This window comes from Etheostoma cragini, chromosome 19, assembly GCF_013103735.1.
Source record: "Etheostoma cragini isolate CJK2018 chromosome 19, CSU_Ecrag_1.0, whole genome shotgun sequence".
NCBI classification, from domain to species: Eukaryota; Metazoa; Chordata; class Actinopteri; order Perciformes; family Percidae; genus Etheostoma; species Etheostoma cragini.
Genome location: NC_048425.1, coordinates 18,000,297 through 18,017,325, shown reverse-complemented (window position 1 = coordinate 18,017,325; position 17,029 = coordinate 18,000,297). Strand labels below are relative to the sequence as shown.

The 17,029-nt window shown below is 42.7% G+C and overlaps 1 protein-coding gene across 3 annotated transcripts in view; it reads right to left on the bottom strand.

Annotated features, from left to right (window-relative positions):
* LOC117934707 (ADAMTS-like protein 1) overlaps positions 1-17,029 on the bottom strand; it is an 80,718-nt gene that overhangs the window by 52,497 nt on the left and 11,192 nt on the right. The gene's annotated exons all lie outside the window — the stretch shown is intronic.

Sequence of the window (17,029 nt, the reverse complement as noted above, 5' to 3'; positions counted from 1 at the left end):
ATTGCAGTAAAACTTATTTTTCTGTTTGCAGAAGCGTTTTTTCTTTTGCCCCCTCTGGATGAGGAGAATCGTCATGTGCTCTGCGAGGAATTCCCAGCAGAAGACATCTGATGCCAGAAGCTGTGGTGACCCACCTCTTCTGGGAGACGGGGCATCTTGGATAAGGTCCATTAGCAGCACAGCAGGGCCGGCATTCTCGAGGATGCACACATTCGCAGAACAGGGGCCTCTCAGCTGCTCGGCTCCGCTATGCGTGGGTCATAAACACCCCGTAATGACCCGGGTCGACTGCCTGCCTCCCCGGGTTTGTGCCAAGGCAGAGCGAAGCCGAGCAGAGGGGGATGTGGATTTGGGGTATTTGAGGTACTTTGAGTTGTGTGTGCTGCTAAGTAACTGCAGGGAAACGTGCACCAGCTTTGTGTGGGAAAGAACCGCGTAGTGGACTCTTGAAATCCAATGTGGTTTAAAGCCCTACGCCCAGTAAAATGTGGGCATGACCCCCCTTGGATGACCAGCATCCCCATGTCCACATACTTTTGGTTGGGTATGGATCTGCACATGTAGCAGCTGTTGGGCTGTTTTTCATAAAAATGAGCAAAAGATCAAATTTAACGTTGGACTATAGTATATAATTAGTCACCTGCAAAGTTTCTGGTGTGGGGATCTGCAAATGAGGAATACATGATGATGAATAAATGTGAAAATTCATCTTATACCTGTGGGAGACTGGTCTAAGTAATACATGGCTGGAAATGTAATACAGCACGTGGTCCTCCAACAGTTTACAGACTTCTAAACTATAAACCCCAGAGACTTTACTGCATTGTGGGAAACCAAATAACGCATATTAAAAAAAACAAAAACTTTATAAAAATACAGCCTACTGTTCGGTGTGTACATTTAACATGAGATCTCCGACGTTGCACTGAAGCGTGTCCTCTCTGCCGGCGATGCTGAAAATGTCAATGTTGCAAAACTACAAGCCAGGGGTAAAGCAAACAGCGTTGCTGGTGTGTGTGTGTGTGTGTGTGTGTGTGTGTGTGTGTGTGTGTGTGTAGGCTAAGATGAACTGAAAACCACCTAAGAGACCAGATGGCCTTGATCAAGGCTAAATGGAGGCCCGGTTGAGATGAACATGCCGATTGCTTCCTTCTCTGGGGTGGAGAGATTCCCCCCCCCCCCCCCCGGTCTATAGAAATGATTTTCTCACCCTTTTAGTGTCTTAACACCAGACAAATCTGACAACCGTTTCCGTGTCATTTTGGATTTTGCAGCCATCTTCCTTAAAAGTCGGGCTTTCCAAATTTTCAAAAATGACACACGCGAGGCTCAAACCCAACGAGTGTGTACGTGTGCATCAATGCGACAAGGGGCAAAGGTCAAAGTAAAACAGGGAACCAGGCCGGTGGTTCGTTAACCTCCGAGGCGGGTTGGATTTCAAAGAGCCAGGGATGAGGAGAGGAAGTGAACTCAGGGGCAAGTCGGGTCTTCAAAAGCACATAATCAACAGTAATAACACCAACCTGATATCATAATTGAGCTTTACTATAGCGTGGTGCCAGCTTCTACTGTTTGGGTGGAAACTGTGACTTTAACCATAGGCCAAGACCTAGACTTAGGTTTTGCGCACTGCTGCCTTTGATTAGTAAGATTCCGTCCACTGTTTAGATAAGGACACCCCTTCTCCAAGACCGGCTCCTGTCTGGACGAAACCTAAGAGGAGAAGATATTTTTGCTAATCCACTTTCAAGGGGATTTATGTGAGTTTTCACTTAACACATTTTGGGAGAGGAAACATTGTGGCCTTCCTTTCCTCTCCTTCTCACCACCATCTTACATAAGCTCAACAAAAAAAAAGGGTGCCCTTTTTCTCATCCGGGGACACTATGCCATGTCTTTCCCTGGCCCCCACACATCGATCAGTGAGAGGAACCATGGGATTATGGGGCACTTGGTTTAATATTTGCTCATTACAGATGAAAGCCCAAGGCCACGTCAGGATTTCGGGGCTGATAAAAGGTAAGGGTCACAAAGGCCGCGACAGAGTCTTGGCTCGTCCCAGGCAACGAGAAACCCTTCGGCGCTAAAGAGGAAGAAATCGCGGATGGTTACAATTTTCCCTTAAGGAGTTCACACAGGATACCTGCAAATGCAACAGCTCATGACTAAGCTCTCTGGGAAACACCACTTTCATCACATTCTCTAAATCCTGATGGATTATTTCGTTTTCTTAATGTTCTTCCTCAGAATGCCTTTGAAGATGTAACTTCTCCCCGGTTTCTCTGCCAGATTTCTCTCAACTTGATTTACTATTATCCGTTTTCCCGAGTGCAGGCTGTCCCGCACACACAAGAAGACGAGTGGCGAGGAGCTCAACTTATCTTATTTCTCCCCTCTTTAACTCAAACCACTTCCCATGTTGAACAGCACGGGGAATGAAGCCTTTAGGGGTGAAGGAGGGGGGCAGGATTTACCTTTAGATAGATGGATAAGAAATTCCCCGGCACCGTCATCGCATTGCTTGGTTACCCCCGTGTTTTAACGTCTCATAATGATGCGTGGCATCTTCCTAATGATGCATGGGCGATTCTTTGACAGTCCTTATTAACAGTACGTTACTTATTTCATGTGAGGCTGTTGAAGTAGGATACCAATGCAGAACATGAGGCAGGAACAGATGGACCAAATGGAAGAGAAAGGCAAGTTCATTTGAGGGGGGGGGGGGGGGGGGGGGGGGGGGGGGGGGGGGGGGGGGGGGGGGTAGGAGAGCCCTATCAAAAAAGAATTATGGACTTATTGACTGATCATAAAGTGGAGCACACTAAAATGAGCAAATATTTTTGAGTCAAATATTCACCTCAGGAGTTGGTGGAGACCCAAACAGAGCTAAAAGGAGAGCGAATATCGAACTAACAATAACACAATGACACTTCCTGGCAAAGAGTTGGAAGAGAAGATGCCACTCTCATGTCTGTGCCATAATATATGTCTTCAGTTGATAAGAAGGAACAAAATCTATGGTTACAGAAACAACGCGCGTTATAATGTGAGTGATTCCGGGGGGTTTCTGTACATGAAACGGCATCGGGATAACTCATCATTGATCATTTAATACCTTAGTTGTCACCAGCCATTTGGCTTTGGCTTTGGTGAGAATCCCTCTCCGACCGCAGACTATCAGCCTGCAGTCCAAACAGAGACCAGATCCTGTAATGCTTGCAGCGGCTGTGCCCTTCCAATGAATCCCGAGCTGACCACAAGCTGACTGCAACGTGATCGCTTGACCTGTCCAAATGTGCAACATTAGCAAGTAGCATATTTCTAGACAGGTAAGTCCACCTGCTGACCATGTGTGGGGTTAGGGTTAGGGCCAATTGTGTGGTGGGACACCCCAGTACTGACTTCTCTTGGCTTCCAATCAAACAGGTTGAGCTTTGAAACACAGTGCTGAAGCCTTTTGTACCCCATTAGACGGCAGGGAGACGTCTCAATGCACCAATAGCTCCAGCACTAGCGTTAATCTCTGCACCAGACACCTTGTGGTTTCCGTTCTCAGGTAACGACCTCTATTACACTTTAATGAGGCCCTCAAAAGAGTTTTGACAGCTTGAAGAACAGCATGGCTCACCATGGTAAAGCAAGTACCAGAAAACACCGTAAGATTGCAAAATCAAGGGTAGATTAGGAGCACCACAGGGAATGTGTTGATGTGATACAGAAAATAAGAAACAAAATACAAAGAAAATGACACAAGCAAAGCAGCTGTGCAGAAAATATTCGGATGTAGTGATTAAGCCTCCTTAGGATGCTGGATAGCAATATATTGAGCAATTTCATGATGTAAAATAACAATTAAAGAAGCTAAATTGTACTATTTTTTATTTTTCCACCAAGAGTTTAGAGAGTTTTTGTTCTGTTCTGATGATTTTTTTAAAACGCAGATACAGGAGCTGAAATCTTGTAATTTCGGAGCCAGATTGAAAGTCCCGCCCACACACCCACTCGACCAATCACAAGCCAATCACAGCTGTTAATCGTGATGTATCACCCCGTTTTCGTAGCATCAAAAAAACTAACTTATCAGAAAAATGACATGGCGACGTGATTAAGGGAAGAGTGTCGGACACATGTCATTTCCTGAAACATGCCAGTTCTTCCTGCAGCTAATTTCTTCACCAGGAACGTCATTTTTTATATTTGAATGTTGAATTAAAAGCTGTTAAGTCAAGTGCTAAGGCTGCTTCAATGTAGAGTGGAAAAAACAAAAGCGTATTTTATGGAAACACAATGATGTGGATGGAGAACATACAGTAGCTGGTTGAGATTCCATAAAAGAACTGAAAAGCATCGACATGGATTTGGGTTTTTCATCATTTCTATGTGGTCCAGCATCATTGGGCCGAGCTCAGCGTCCAATGAGAGAGCTCAGCTGGACTCTGTGTTAATATATTAAATAATAGGTCTGCTTTAAAACATCTTCTATCAGACCCACGGTGTTGCCCGTTCACAAACTTATCCGTTTTTATGAATATTTACCACCATCATCAATTCCAAGTATTCCTTTCTTCCGTTTTTATGAATTTGAATCATTAGGGCCTGAGCACTGAAGTGCCAGGAACCTGTTGTTTTTGTAGGAATTATTATTATTCACACAAAAAAAATCACAAAGTTCTGTAGTGATTGGTTTCAGACGTTGTCAGGGGGCTCCGTAGCGTCCCCTAACGTGCTCCCTGAATTAAAACAAAAGTCATAATTTATCATACTGACTTTTGAGGGAACATGTGTATCATCTGGAACTCTATCAAGCTATTTTTAAAAGAAAATCGCAAAATTGAAAAATTTTAAATATGGCAATTTTCAGGCGGAATTTCTCATTTACGAAGACTTGTTGGAGGACTTTAGGATCCACAAAAACTCTCGAAATCTTGCAGCCATGTGCAGAATATGAAACCCGTTCATCTGAATTCATATAGAGGCTTGGTGAGTGGTATGGTTGCTCTATAGCGCCCTCTAAATGATTTTAGCATATTATTTTGCCCTATAATTAAATAAATAACTAAAAAGGACATTGAAAAGAGCAAAAGACCGTCTTTTTGGAGCATGAAGGCTGCCGTAGCTGTCCTTTGAACTGTGTGGGGCGAGAGAACTGATGGTGATATGTGATCTCAACGCTAGATGGGAGAAATTCCTCCACATTGGACCTTTGAAAGACAATAGCCACTTTATTCTGTAACTACCACGTCTGCTCATGATGGATGGCCTCGGCCCTGTTGTTAGATCTGATTCCAGCTCGTAACGCAGGTGGGGAGGTTATGTCAAAGTGTGAAACTGAAGCAAGCGAGGGTATTTTCGAAGAGTCGCTTTCCCCAAATCATCCATCTTCCCCTCCTCAGTCTTTACCGACCTTATGCTTAAAAGCAGATTGGCTAAATCCATCATTTAGTTTCCCACCAAGAGGAGCTTCCAAATGTAATCAATTACAACGAGGGGACAGGGATAGGTGGTCTCCAGAAACCACCTGGGCAGGTGTTAAAAACCCATCTTGTGTGATAAATTATATTTATAGAAATAGATTTAGATTTAGGGTTGTGTGTGTTTATTCAGAGAAAGGCCTTGTGCACATGCATGAAATATAACCAATGCATGAAATATAACCAATGAGAGTTAAATTGGTCCTTAAAAATCCCATTTGGGTTAGCCACGCTAGCGGTGTGGCTCCAGGGTGAAACATCTAAAAAACAATCACATGGATTGTCATGAAATTATAGATAAATGATAAAAGGTCCCTAAAGGATGAATCTTAATGAATTTGGTAATATGACTTGTGGTATCGCTTATCCAGGGAAATAGCTCAGCATCTTAGATGAATTGGACATTTTGTGCAGCCATTCGTGACTGAAATGTAAACAAATAAATTAAGTACGTGTTTAATGCTAATAGTCAAGGATACTGAGATAATACAGTATCTGGCGAACGTGGGGAACATTACACATCTGTGTTGATGTCTATTACTCTAACATACTGCATGTTTGGTGTGAATAAGTGTATGTATTCCTGTATTCAGTCCAATATCCAGCAAATACACACAGTGGAGCACACTGAAAGCATCACTGAGAACCATCCCTGCTGCATAGTGAGACAGTGAACGCCTCATACGATCACATTAACGCCACGCTGGCAGCAGTCCCATCACCAGACATGGTAGCTGGGTGACAGCTCTCCATCACAGCTTTTCATTAGTCTGACTGATCCACTTAACGCCACTCTCTCAGAAAACGCCACTCTCTCTGTATAATAACTTGTAAAACATGCACAACACAACGCTGTTGTCTACAGTCAAGAAATGAACATCATTTTTCAGGACAAACTGGGTTATTAGAATATTTGGGTTGCAGTGAGGTCACTTGAATGTTAAAAATGGTCCTTAAAGACAAATAAATAAATAAAACGGAACATGAATCTTCCAGATATGTATTGATATCACAGACAGATAAGTAATGCATAAGCCATTTTCCTCTCTAAAACATTTCTCATATGTCTTGGGAGTCACACTGTGAGAAATAATCATCATAACTCATACAGATGACAAAATACATGCATTTTGTCAAAGAAAGTCCAGGCGCTTTTGCCCTCATCGCATTTACTTCTGCCAATAATTAACATAATAATGTCATATTTATTGATAGTACACCCACAGCAATGCTACACAAGCATTTGTGTGTCTAAAACAGTTCTCCTATATGCAAAAATAAACATAACTCATATAAAGGCCAAATATCAGAGGGTTAAAGTAAAAAAAGATTTTGTTACGGCCCATTTTTGTTGTACTTTTACTGCAGTTATGTTGTACTTTATGACATTCAACATCCTGTTCTAGTTCACAAGCATCAGTATAATTTTTGTGAACCAAACTGCTCTTTTTAGTGTTGGAAACCACATCTTATAATGAATAAGTAAGAGAATAAGTTTGAGATCATTCGACTAGCCAATTAGAAGTTCATACCGACTTCCATTTTTACTAAGAAATATAATATCTTAAATAAAAAGTGCACCGTTCATTTTTTTGTGTCTTTGTATGTATTTATAGTGTTTTTAATACCAAACAACCCTACAATAAAAAGTCATTCAGAAATGGAGAGTCCATTGCCAGGATGTTAGAAAAATGTCATCAATATTCCTTGTGAATATTGACATGTGATGGAGCCAATTCCAGTTTTTGGTAGATTTTTTTTCAGGGGCCAGAAATCCAGTAGCACTCTCAGATCTGTTCAATTCTCCAATTTGACCCATTTACTCAACATAACTTCCCATTGTAAGTATGTGCAGAATTGACAATGGCAATGACCCAAACATGGATACCACCATGAAATTCATGCAAAGCCAGACCTCCCAGAAGACCAATCCAGTAATCACTGTTTTCTTTGAAATAGACAAGGAACCAACCTGGCAAGATGTTGGCCTGCATCCTGACCACACATCACATGAGGGGCCAAACAGAGTCAACCATGGTGGTGTTCAACAAGGCCCCACAAAGTAAGGACTCTTTACTAGTACATGAGAGGAAAATTGCAATCTGTGAAGACCCATTCTTAGACCACAGCGAGGGCCAACATGTACCATGTGAGCCATGGCCTTCTCCGGCGCGCCGCCTGTGGTTACCGCTGAATCGCTGATGCATGACTGCTCCCCAAATTACGGCCCTCATTTGTGGAGTCGCCCGACCAACGAACAATGTTAATTTCCATATTCTCGAGCCCTGATCTTATCTGGCTGGCAGCGAGGCAAGTAATGAAATGCTGCCCTGCCTGTGGCGTGGCACCTTTAACGCTCCGGCCCCCCACTCCAGAATCCACACTCCATTCTACAAACTGGGCTTTGCATTACTAGAAGCCAGCTGCACACTGGGCACACACGTTGGTACACATCCAAAATACTTTCCACTGAGTTTTCTGCCGGTTACTTACACCTAAACGTCCTTTCAATTGCTTTCTCTTCAGTGTGTGCTTAATAGTGACCACATCCTTCAACACTCATGAGCTGGACCCATCATTTTTATAAATTATAGAACCCAAACCATCACATTTTGGCCCTTAGTGATTTTCTCAAGAATTTGTATGATGATCAAGTTTTTTTAAGCCAGAATACGCTACATGATGACTGCATTTAGGCTGGTAAACCTACATTTAAGATTATTACATGAAGTAGTTGCTTCTCTTATATTTTAATAATCTTAGATATGGATCTGCCTGATGATGACATGCTAGTTGGTTGTTAACTTCCAATATAAGAGCCTCTGCACTTACAAGTGTCTGGTATGTATGCTAAGAGAATACAAAAAAATAAAATTCCTCATTGTTAAAATTGATTATCAATCTGCATATTCTTAACTTGGAGAGACATGACATTTTTTCAAGGAGCAATTTAATAGAGTTTCATAACAAAGCAATTTCATTCGGGGTAACAATCCTTCATATACAGGCATCTTTGGCCAGTAAATTCAGTTTGTCCTACAGACTAGAACAAATGCTAATAATAACAACATGATTCACTTGTTTGGCAGACGCTCCCAGACTCAACGTTCTCCTGCAGCCAAACAAACCCCAACATCATCATCATCATCGCTCTGACAGACGGGCTGGAGAAACCCAGGGATGTGTTTTGGGTCCTCTAAATATGACAATCACAACAGGGAACCGGAGCTGAGTCACACAGAAGATCAGAGACAGAAATGGATTCCCTCACCGGTTCACGATGACACAGTCAACATACCGTGACAGCTTAATGTCCACCCAATGTCTTGTCAACAAGCAGAGGCTGCAATTATCCCAGAAGATTGACGGACAACGACCCCGAAAGACGCTCTAGGAAGTAAAGGAGCAGAAAAAAGATCTAAGATCTTAATCACATAACCCTAAAATTGCATCTCAGCAGGATTGACACGCAAAAAACGAGTGTAGTTGACGGCAATAATGGTGGATGATTGCTAAGACTTGTGACAATGATTGCACGTCAAGAAGAATTATTCAGACATCCCTGTCATACTTGTGTAATTGCCGGCGACTGGGAGCAGTTTGATGGATGACGTCCCTGACATCTGGGACGTAGCCAAAGTGGTGGGGGTGCCTGGTGGGTGAGGGGGCGGAGAGGGTGAGTCGGCACATTTCGTCCTTCACATTCCCTCTGTATTAAAGAGCCAGATCGGAGGCGCCATGTGAACTCTTAAACACGCCATGGGATATTCATCTGACCACATGTGTGAGTCCACCAACCCTGTGTGTGGGTGGGTGTTAATGACGTAGTGTTTATTCTCTGTGTCTATAGTGAGATTCCTAAATGGATTTTCTGAGGTTTTCGTTGCATACGAATTCTGTTCAATTTGTACATTTGTGCTCGAGGAACCCGTGTTGGCTAATTGTATTCGAGAGCATGGCGGGTCGTTCCCAAACAGACAGTGACAGACAGCATATCACGTGTTTGTGATGCATTCGGGCTCCCTGTTGGCCCAGCACACAAGCACTCTGTTATCTCAGGGAAAACCATTTAGCTCCAAAGCAACAGCAGAGCCAAAAGTAGCTTCTCCTGCCATCTAGTATGGTCTGTTTATGTATGCTGGGAGGGTGTTCCTGTACTGATTTCACCCAAAAATACTCAATACGTTTTTTCCCCAAACAAGCAAGTGTCAGTTGTCAGTGTGATTTTTCCATGGATTGATAGGTACAGCATGTACAGTGTGTCTTTTTAGCTGGAATCAGATACTTGCTACAGTATATTCTCTATGCAACATTTAAGACAGACTGAGAATCAAGGTTGCCTCCATTGAAATGTCAGCTTGAGCCTCTCCGCTCGTCAAACTGATGGCAACGTGATAGCTCGTACTTTTGTTCGCCTCCTGCCACATATAAGTGCGACACATAGCTGGACACGTTTGATATTTATTGTAATGACTTTATCAGTTGAGCGGGGTTTGCAGCTTATGAGTCCTTTAGAGTGGAAATCTGTGCAGTGTAGACAGTAACATAAAGGAAAGTTAATGAATTAGTTTATAGCATCGCTTCTTAATTTCATAGTTTTGCCAATTGATTTGTTTGATTATGATTACTTTGTGTTTCTGCTTCACTGCTTTCAGCTTTATCCTTTGGATTCACTCCGAGCTCTCGTGAATGGCGTTTAAAGCCGCAGCAGGCAGATAAGTTCACCAAAAAGCATCCAATGTGTATAAATGTGTCCAATAAGAATGTCAACTGCAGCTCAATTAGTGCACAAATGAAAGCATGGCTTTGGTTTTATTTAGAAATAGATATAGATAAAAGAAATATTTAGATGTAGGCCTATATTAAAACATATTTTGTCTTTTTTCATCGGTCCACATAAGAGAGAGAGAAGCCACAGTGGTGCGTTTGTCAGCTTGTTCAGCGCAGCTGAGAAAGATGGCTGAATATGTTCTACTGAAATGAAAAAAACTCAAGGCAAGGCAAATAATTGGATTTGGCTCGGGCTGAACGTGAGTGTGTGCTCAGCAATGCGGTTGTGTTTGCACAGCTGGAGCGGGTGCCCAGGGTCATCTCAGCAGGGAGCAGGGCTTGGCACTGTAGGGCACAGCTACAGTACATCCCTGCTGGAGAATCACTGGACACCTCCCGCTCCCTGACCCACCTCCCTCTCCCTGCCCCGCCCTTTTCAGAAACAAGCCAGTCCGAAAAAAAACGTCCAGAAACCTACTGACAAAACACCATTTCAGCTACGGGAAGACATTTTTTATTATTTTTTATCTTTTCCCATCCCAACTCTGGGGCACCCTGACCTGGCTCTTGTGCCGTTCTGGCATCATAATGATATCATAATGTTAAAAAAACATAGTGGTTTCTATCATATCTTGTTACTAAGCTCTGTAAGCCTCTTCCATTGGGCACCAATTAATGATGTTTGATGAGACAGCATGAAAAATAATGAATGTAATCCATCAAATGCATTAAAAACATTGCTTGCTTTTGAACTTTTAAGACAGACAGAAACTGCACTGATGGTATTACAGTATCGATGTCTTCCCCAAAGAGCGACTGCAGTTCTACTCTCAAAAGGACACATTTGACAGGCTAGCTGGCTGAGGCAGGTGGGTTTCACCCTGTGATATAGGGGATCTGTCTCTAAAAACTTCAGTTTGTGTGAGAAATGTTGTTCTTTCAGAGTGAAGAGCAAACCCCTGGTGTTATGAAACCTAAGAGCATCCCAAGTGGTTGGAAGCCGGCTCTCAGGAACGCTAAAATGGGCACAAGCTGAGGCAAGGCCCATCGTAAGGAGGACCAGGTACTGTGTACGACATGAGTGTACGGGGTGTCTGCAAACTTGCAAGAATCCGCAGTCTTTGGCAGATTGATCAAGCTTGATTTACAGTGCTAACACGCACACAGACAGGAGAATATCACATAAACCATTTAGTTTAGCCTGTGTTACTGACACGCAATCACAAGTGGGAAATCTCAAGTTAATACACAGTGCGAATGGGCATGAGGGACATGTAGCTACCAGACCTTAAAAGCTGAAAATCAGAGGGTCCATTAAATTTTGGACAATGGCAAGCTAGATAAAATGAATGGAATAGTATTACTCCCCAGCATAACAGCACATCTCCTTATGGAAATATAACACCATGCTTCTTATCAAAGACATTCACCTGAGCAGCTTTGTGACAGACAACCTCCGAGGTAAAGACATGCGGGGGACATTTGAGACGCTAAAACCCGACAGTGACATCAACTCCGTTGTGATCGGGATTCTCTCTTCTTTTTTTTTCTTCAATTAAGAAAGTGGTTTTCAAACAGGCGCACACCCCTCTTAGAAATTCCTGACAGCATTGACTGGCCCCTGGCATCTTGAGTTTCAATCTGATAGTTCAGAAATTGCCCCTGCAACCAAAACCTTCCAAATGTGGCCCTAGCAGCCCTTCCAATGTCGTCGGGTTGGGTAACAGAGATGGCTTTGCATTCGGAGGGTTTCACATTGGCTACAGATATCCAGGTGACACTGAGAGATCCTGAGGGTATCTCAAGTTGGGGGGGGGGGGGGGGGGGGGGGGGGAGTACAGCTTTATAGCGATCTGGTGCCGCTACCAAACACCCCTGCGTGCCTTGGAACAAGGGCACGAACTCTATAAAAACATTCATTGCCACAAATCAGTGCATGAGCCAGCCCCAGCTTGTTTCTTTGTCTTAAGACATAATCCAGGTGAGTTCAAGACAACGTTAACATCTCAGTGATGCCAAGAAAACCCGATATCCAATAAGTTGCATTTGGCCCAGTAAACTGTGATATTGATGCAGGTGGCCTCCCAAGCTGAACAATGGCAGTTGCAATAACAGATCCCCCTGGAAAGGGAACAGCCTGCCCATTGACGGGCTCTCCATTTCTGGTTTCCAAGGATTAGAAAACCAACTGGACCCTTGAGATCACCCCGGTGCCCGTAAACGTGATGCCTCTAGCAGGTGGACAGGTAGTGAGCACTCTGTTAATCTTGAAGAGTTATGCGGGCAAGGGGAAGGGAATTATGGGTCACGGAGAGGACAGAGAAGTAAATACATGTGCTGGGACGGCGGGGTTTGTCGTGAGTGACGACGGGGGGGGGGGGGGGGGGGGGGGGGGGGGGGGGGGGGGGGGGGGGGGGGGGGGGGGGGGGGCACTTCTTTGCATTTCATATTTAGATTTTTGTGTTTTAGTCATTTCTGAGATGATTCCAGATCACACCTGCCACGAGAACTGCATTCTATGAACTGATCTTTATGTCCAATTATGTCGAATTTCATAAATGAAATCTGCCACTGATAACATTTTTTTTTCATAGTTTATGACAAAAATATTAGTTGAAAACCTTTTTTATTACAGCTAAAATTAAATAAAAGTTAGCAAAATAAGACATTTTAAGTAATGTTATTGACAAAGCATTCCATCTAGTTAACTGTCTTTATATGGACTGGTCTTATATAGCGCTTTTCTAGTCTTAACAACGATTCATAGCTTTTATATAGTACAGGAACCATTCACACACACTCACACGCACTCACACACACTACACACACTACACACTCACACACACACTGTGGCCGAGGCTGCTGTACACGGTGCCCCTCTGCTCATGAGACTCACACACATTTACACTCCGATGGGGCAGCATCGGGGGGGCAACTCGGGGTTCAGTGTCTTGCCCAAGGACACGTCGACTTGGGACTGCAGGGCCGGGGATCGAACCCCCAACCTTCCGATTGGCAGGGAACCGCTGAGCCACAGCCGCCCATTATCTTTGTTCTCTATCAAATATCCTATTATATATATATATATATATATATATGGATTCTAAATCTAAAATTAGTACTAAACAAAAGTAAAAATGTATGTTTTACATATTTTGCCTTTGCAGTAACACAATCACAACATTCACATTTTCCAAATTATAACTTTAGCTTAAATGATTTTGCTTTCAATCTCTCGACTTCAACAACTAAAATGTTATTAGACCCTTTATGGCATGAAAACTTATTTAAAACTCATATTCAGTGCTCACGTTCTCTTGGATTGAGAGCTTCATAAATTTCAGAGTATTAAATGGTTTCCATCTGATAAAAAAAAAAAAAGGAAAACTTTAATAAACTGTGGAGTGAGTTTGGCACCACAAACTAGGCCTGTTGATTCGGGGAAAATATGAATCACGATTTGTTGAGCTTTGAATTGATATCACGATTCTCTGCCATGACAAAACAAAAGTAATTGGAAGTAAATGTGCTGTATTTTATATATATGTATAGATTTTATTTGGCACCCATAACACACTGCAGGAAACAGAGAGGCTCTCCCTATTTTATACCCACTTGGTTTAAAACTCACAGATGAAGTAGTAGCATGTGTGATGCAGTCGGCTCGTAAAAGGAAATGAAAATCAAAACCAAAAAGAAAATCTAAGTTATTGAAAAACCAAAATCCAAACGGGTGGGTCGAGATTTTACAACGATCCATCGTGCAGGTCAATTACAAACTTCTATTTTTTGGTTCTGCTTTCTAATTCTAATAATCTTTGAACTAATATTACTCTGGGAAACCTGTTATTATATAATATTCTATGTGTGCTGATATATACACATACATGCGCTTATTATACACAGCTACTTTACAGATTTGGGATCTATGTGTTCAACATTGCATTTAGGTTTTTGAAATTATTTCAGTTGGTTTTGTTGCGTTTTTTGTTTTGCAGGTAAATGTTACTTTGCCCTTCTTTAAAAGAAGACAGAAGAATGATAATAAACCGTCTTGAATATCATAAACGTAAACCAGACGGAGCACGGGGAGGGACAGAAAGATGCCACCGAGCAGCTGACCGAGTGTTTCTGATGAAGTAGGAGAGGTTAGGAGCACAAAGGGCCGTGTGATGTAACAGCTGGGTGTGCCTGATGTTAACAAGAAACAAGTGGTGGATCTGCCCTGAAGTATTTGCGTCATCCAGATAACTGCAAGTTCCAGTAGGTGAGTGTCCAAGAGTGACCTTTGACATGTCAGTCACAAAGTCCTACATGCATGCATGCATGGGTGCTCTGCTGTTCTGTGCATGTGTGCGTATGAATTGTGGGTTTTATTTGCACTCTTAAATCTGCAAACTAACTGGCAAAGCCTCTGCAACAAGCTGGATTAGAGCAAGTGGAAAGAAAAGCAATCCTCCCTTTGCCCTGGATCGTCACATAAAAGCAAGGAAACGTCCCTCCAAATGTATCCTGAGAGTTGGAAACTTTCTCAATAAATAGCTTAATGCACAAATGGCTCGAAACACACATTCAATAGATTAAGTGCCAGGTGTAAAATAAGCATGAGCGCTCCTCGCCTTCTCAAAAAAAACACACTTGACATGAGAATGTGCTCACCTCTGGGCAAACTGCTACCATATTTCTATTTCTCTGTCTTTTTCTCTTTCTCACTGCGGTGGAGGAAATCATCTCGACCTCCATGGCCCTTAACCACACCTTCACTCTACACCTCAGTGCAGAGGAAGAGGCAACACACACCTATGGCCTATGCACGCATTGGTCATCTGTCACCCTCTGTCTCACCTAGTTGGATCTGTGAGGAGCAGGAAGTCTGGGAGCCAGGAAAAGGGAGCGGCTGTGGATGAACCCCCCCTAGACCCAGGAGCGGGGCTCAGCAGGAGCTGAGTAAGTCGGCCAATGGGCACGCAAGGCCGCACTGTGGAGCTAAGCCTCAACTAGGAGTTAACAGAACAAAGGAGGAAATGAAACAGGGATTTAGTATCTAACAATGCCTTTAACCGGGCTTGCTGGGCGTTTCCTAATTAGCACAAACAAAAAGAGACATAAATCAAATATGTCAAGTAGATAAAAAACAGACATGTAAGCTCTCACTTGCAGATTTACATAGAGAGCGACCTAAAAGATAGTGGCACGTCGGAGCATGAATCGCCTAGGGTTGCATTACAGACACACATGGATGCACCGCTAAGAGGAAAAAAAAAAGTTATATTGAAAGACAGTTTTGGCACGCATCGGTGAACATTAACCTACATCCTCCGCTGCACCTCAAGGTGTCTGCCTGACACACCTGCACACCGCAACAGATCCAGTTACTTAACAGCTGGAAGAAACACTAACGTTATACCTGTTGCTGTACCTGTACTTTTTAAATAGCTAAAGTACTATAAAGAAGAGCTCCACTCTACTATATTGCAAAAGCTGCATAGCTGTCTTCCAGTATCACACATGTCTGTAAACCTAAATGTTTTATTAGCATTGCCCAATTCCACATCTGCTGTATAAATTAGCAAGCTGAGTCGGGTTTTAAGGAAAATATTCCCCTGCGAAAATATTTGTTGTCAGCATAGATTAAGCACACTGCAATTACGACCGCATATTGTAATATTAACGCTGGGTTAAGTGAGCATCCTTCAGTATGAGGTGGCATTTTGTTAGCTTTGGGCAAGCGCAATGCATTCCAAACTTGTTATGCAACAAGGATGGTCGCCAGTTACATTAAAGTGCAACTACAATGTTGAAGTAATTGATCGAGCAACTGTCGTGAATTTGGCGTCTCGTTAACACGTCGTGTGCTATGGGAAAAATTCCCCCCGGCCAACTTGGAGAGATTTGTTCCAGTTACATTATCCAGTTTGTGTTTTATGAAGGTTTTATGTCACCTCTTCTGGATACAAGTTGTCTTCTCTCTGCAGTCTGCAGAGCCAGTACAAGTTAAACCTTTAGGGACTAAAAGATTACAGTAAGACAGGTCCAATGTACTATGAATGAATTTTTTCAGCATTACTTCCCAATATCAATCATCACATGTCGAACGGTAGTTAATACAGTACCAACATTGCATCCCTGACCATTATCAAAGTTAATAGACATGGAGGAAATGTGCAGATCCATGGACCATAGTTAGACTCTAGACATAGACTCTTTTCAAGCCATAAGTCATTGCATAAGTTATCTGCGGATTAATGTTCAACCACTGTGTAAGGATGTGTATTAAACATTTCTCTCCTATACAACATTTGTTGTGCAATTTTAGCAGCAATATATATATCTTTGTCCCTCTTTGTCCGATGCGAGAATCGACACACTGGCCCCCAATTTTAACATTTTCATTATTAAAATAAGGCATGCTAAATAGGTTTTTCCTGCTCCTAGCGTTGCTACTTCATGGCTCCTCGACACATGATTGAGGGAAACAAAAACAGAAATGAACTAGCCAAAAAGAAAGATGTTTTCAACGAGACGGGGGACACCAGTTTAAGGATAATAACAGATGCCCCAGGCACATTTAAAGGTCCCATGTCATGAAAATGTCCCTTTATGAGGTTTTTTAACATTAATATGAGTTCCCCCAGCCTGCCTATGGCCCCCAGTGGCTAGAAATGGTGATAGGTGTAAACCGAGCCCTGGGTTTCCTGCTCTGCCTTTGAGAAAAGACCTTATGACCTTATGAGGTCATAAGGGGAAAGGTTACCTCCCCTTTCTCTGCTTTATTTGACCAGAGAATT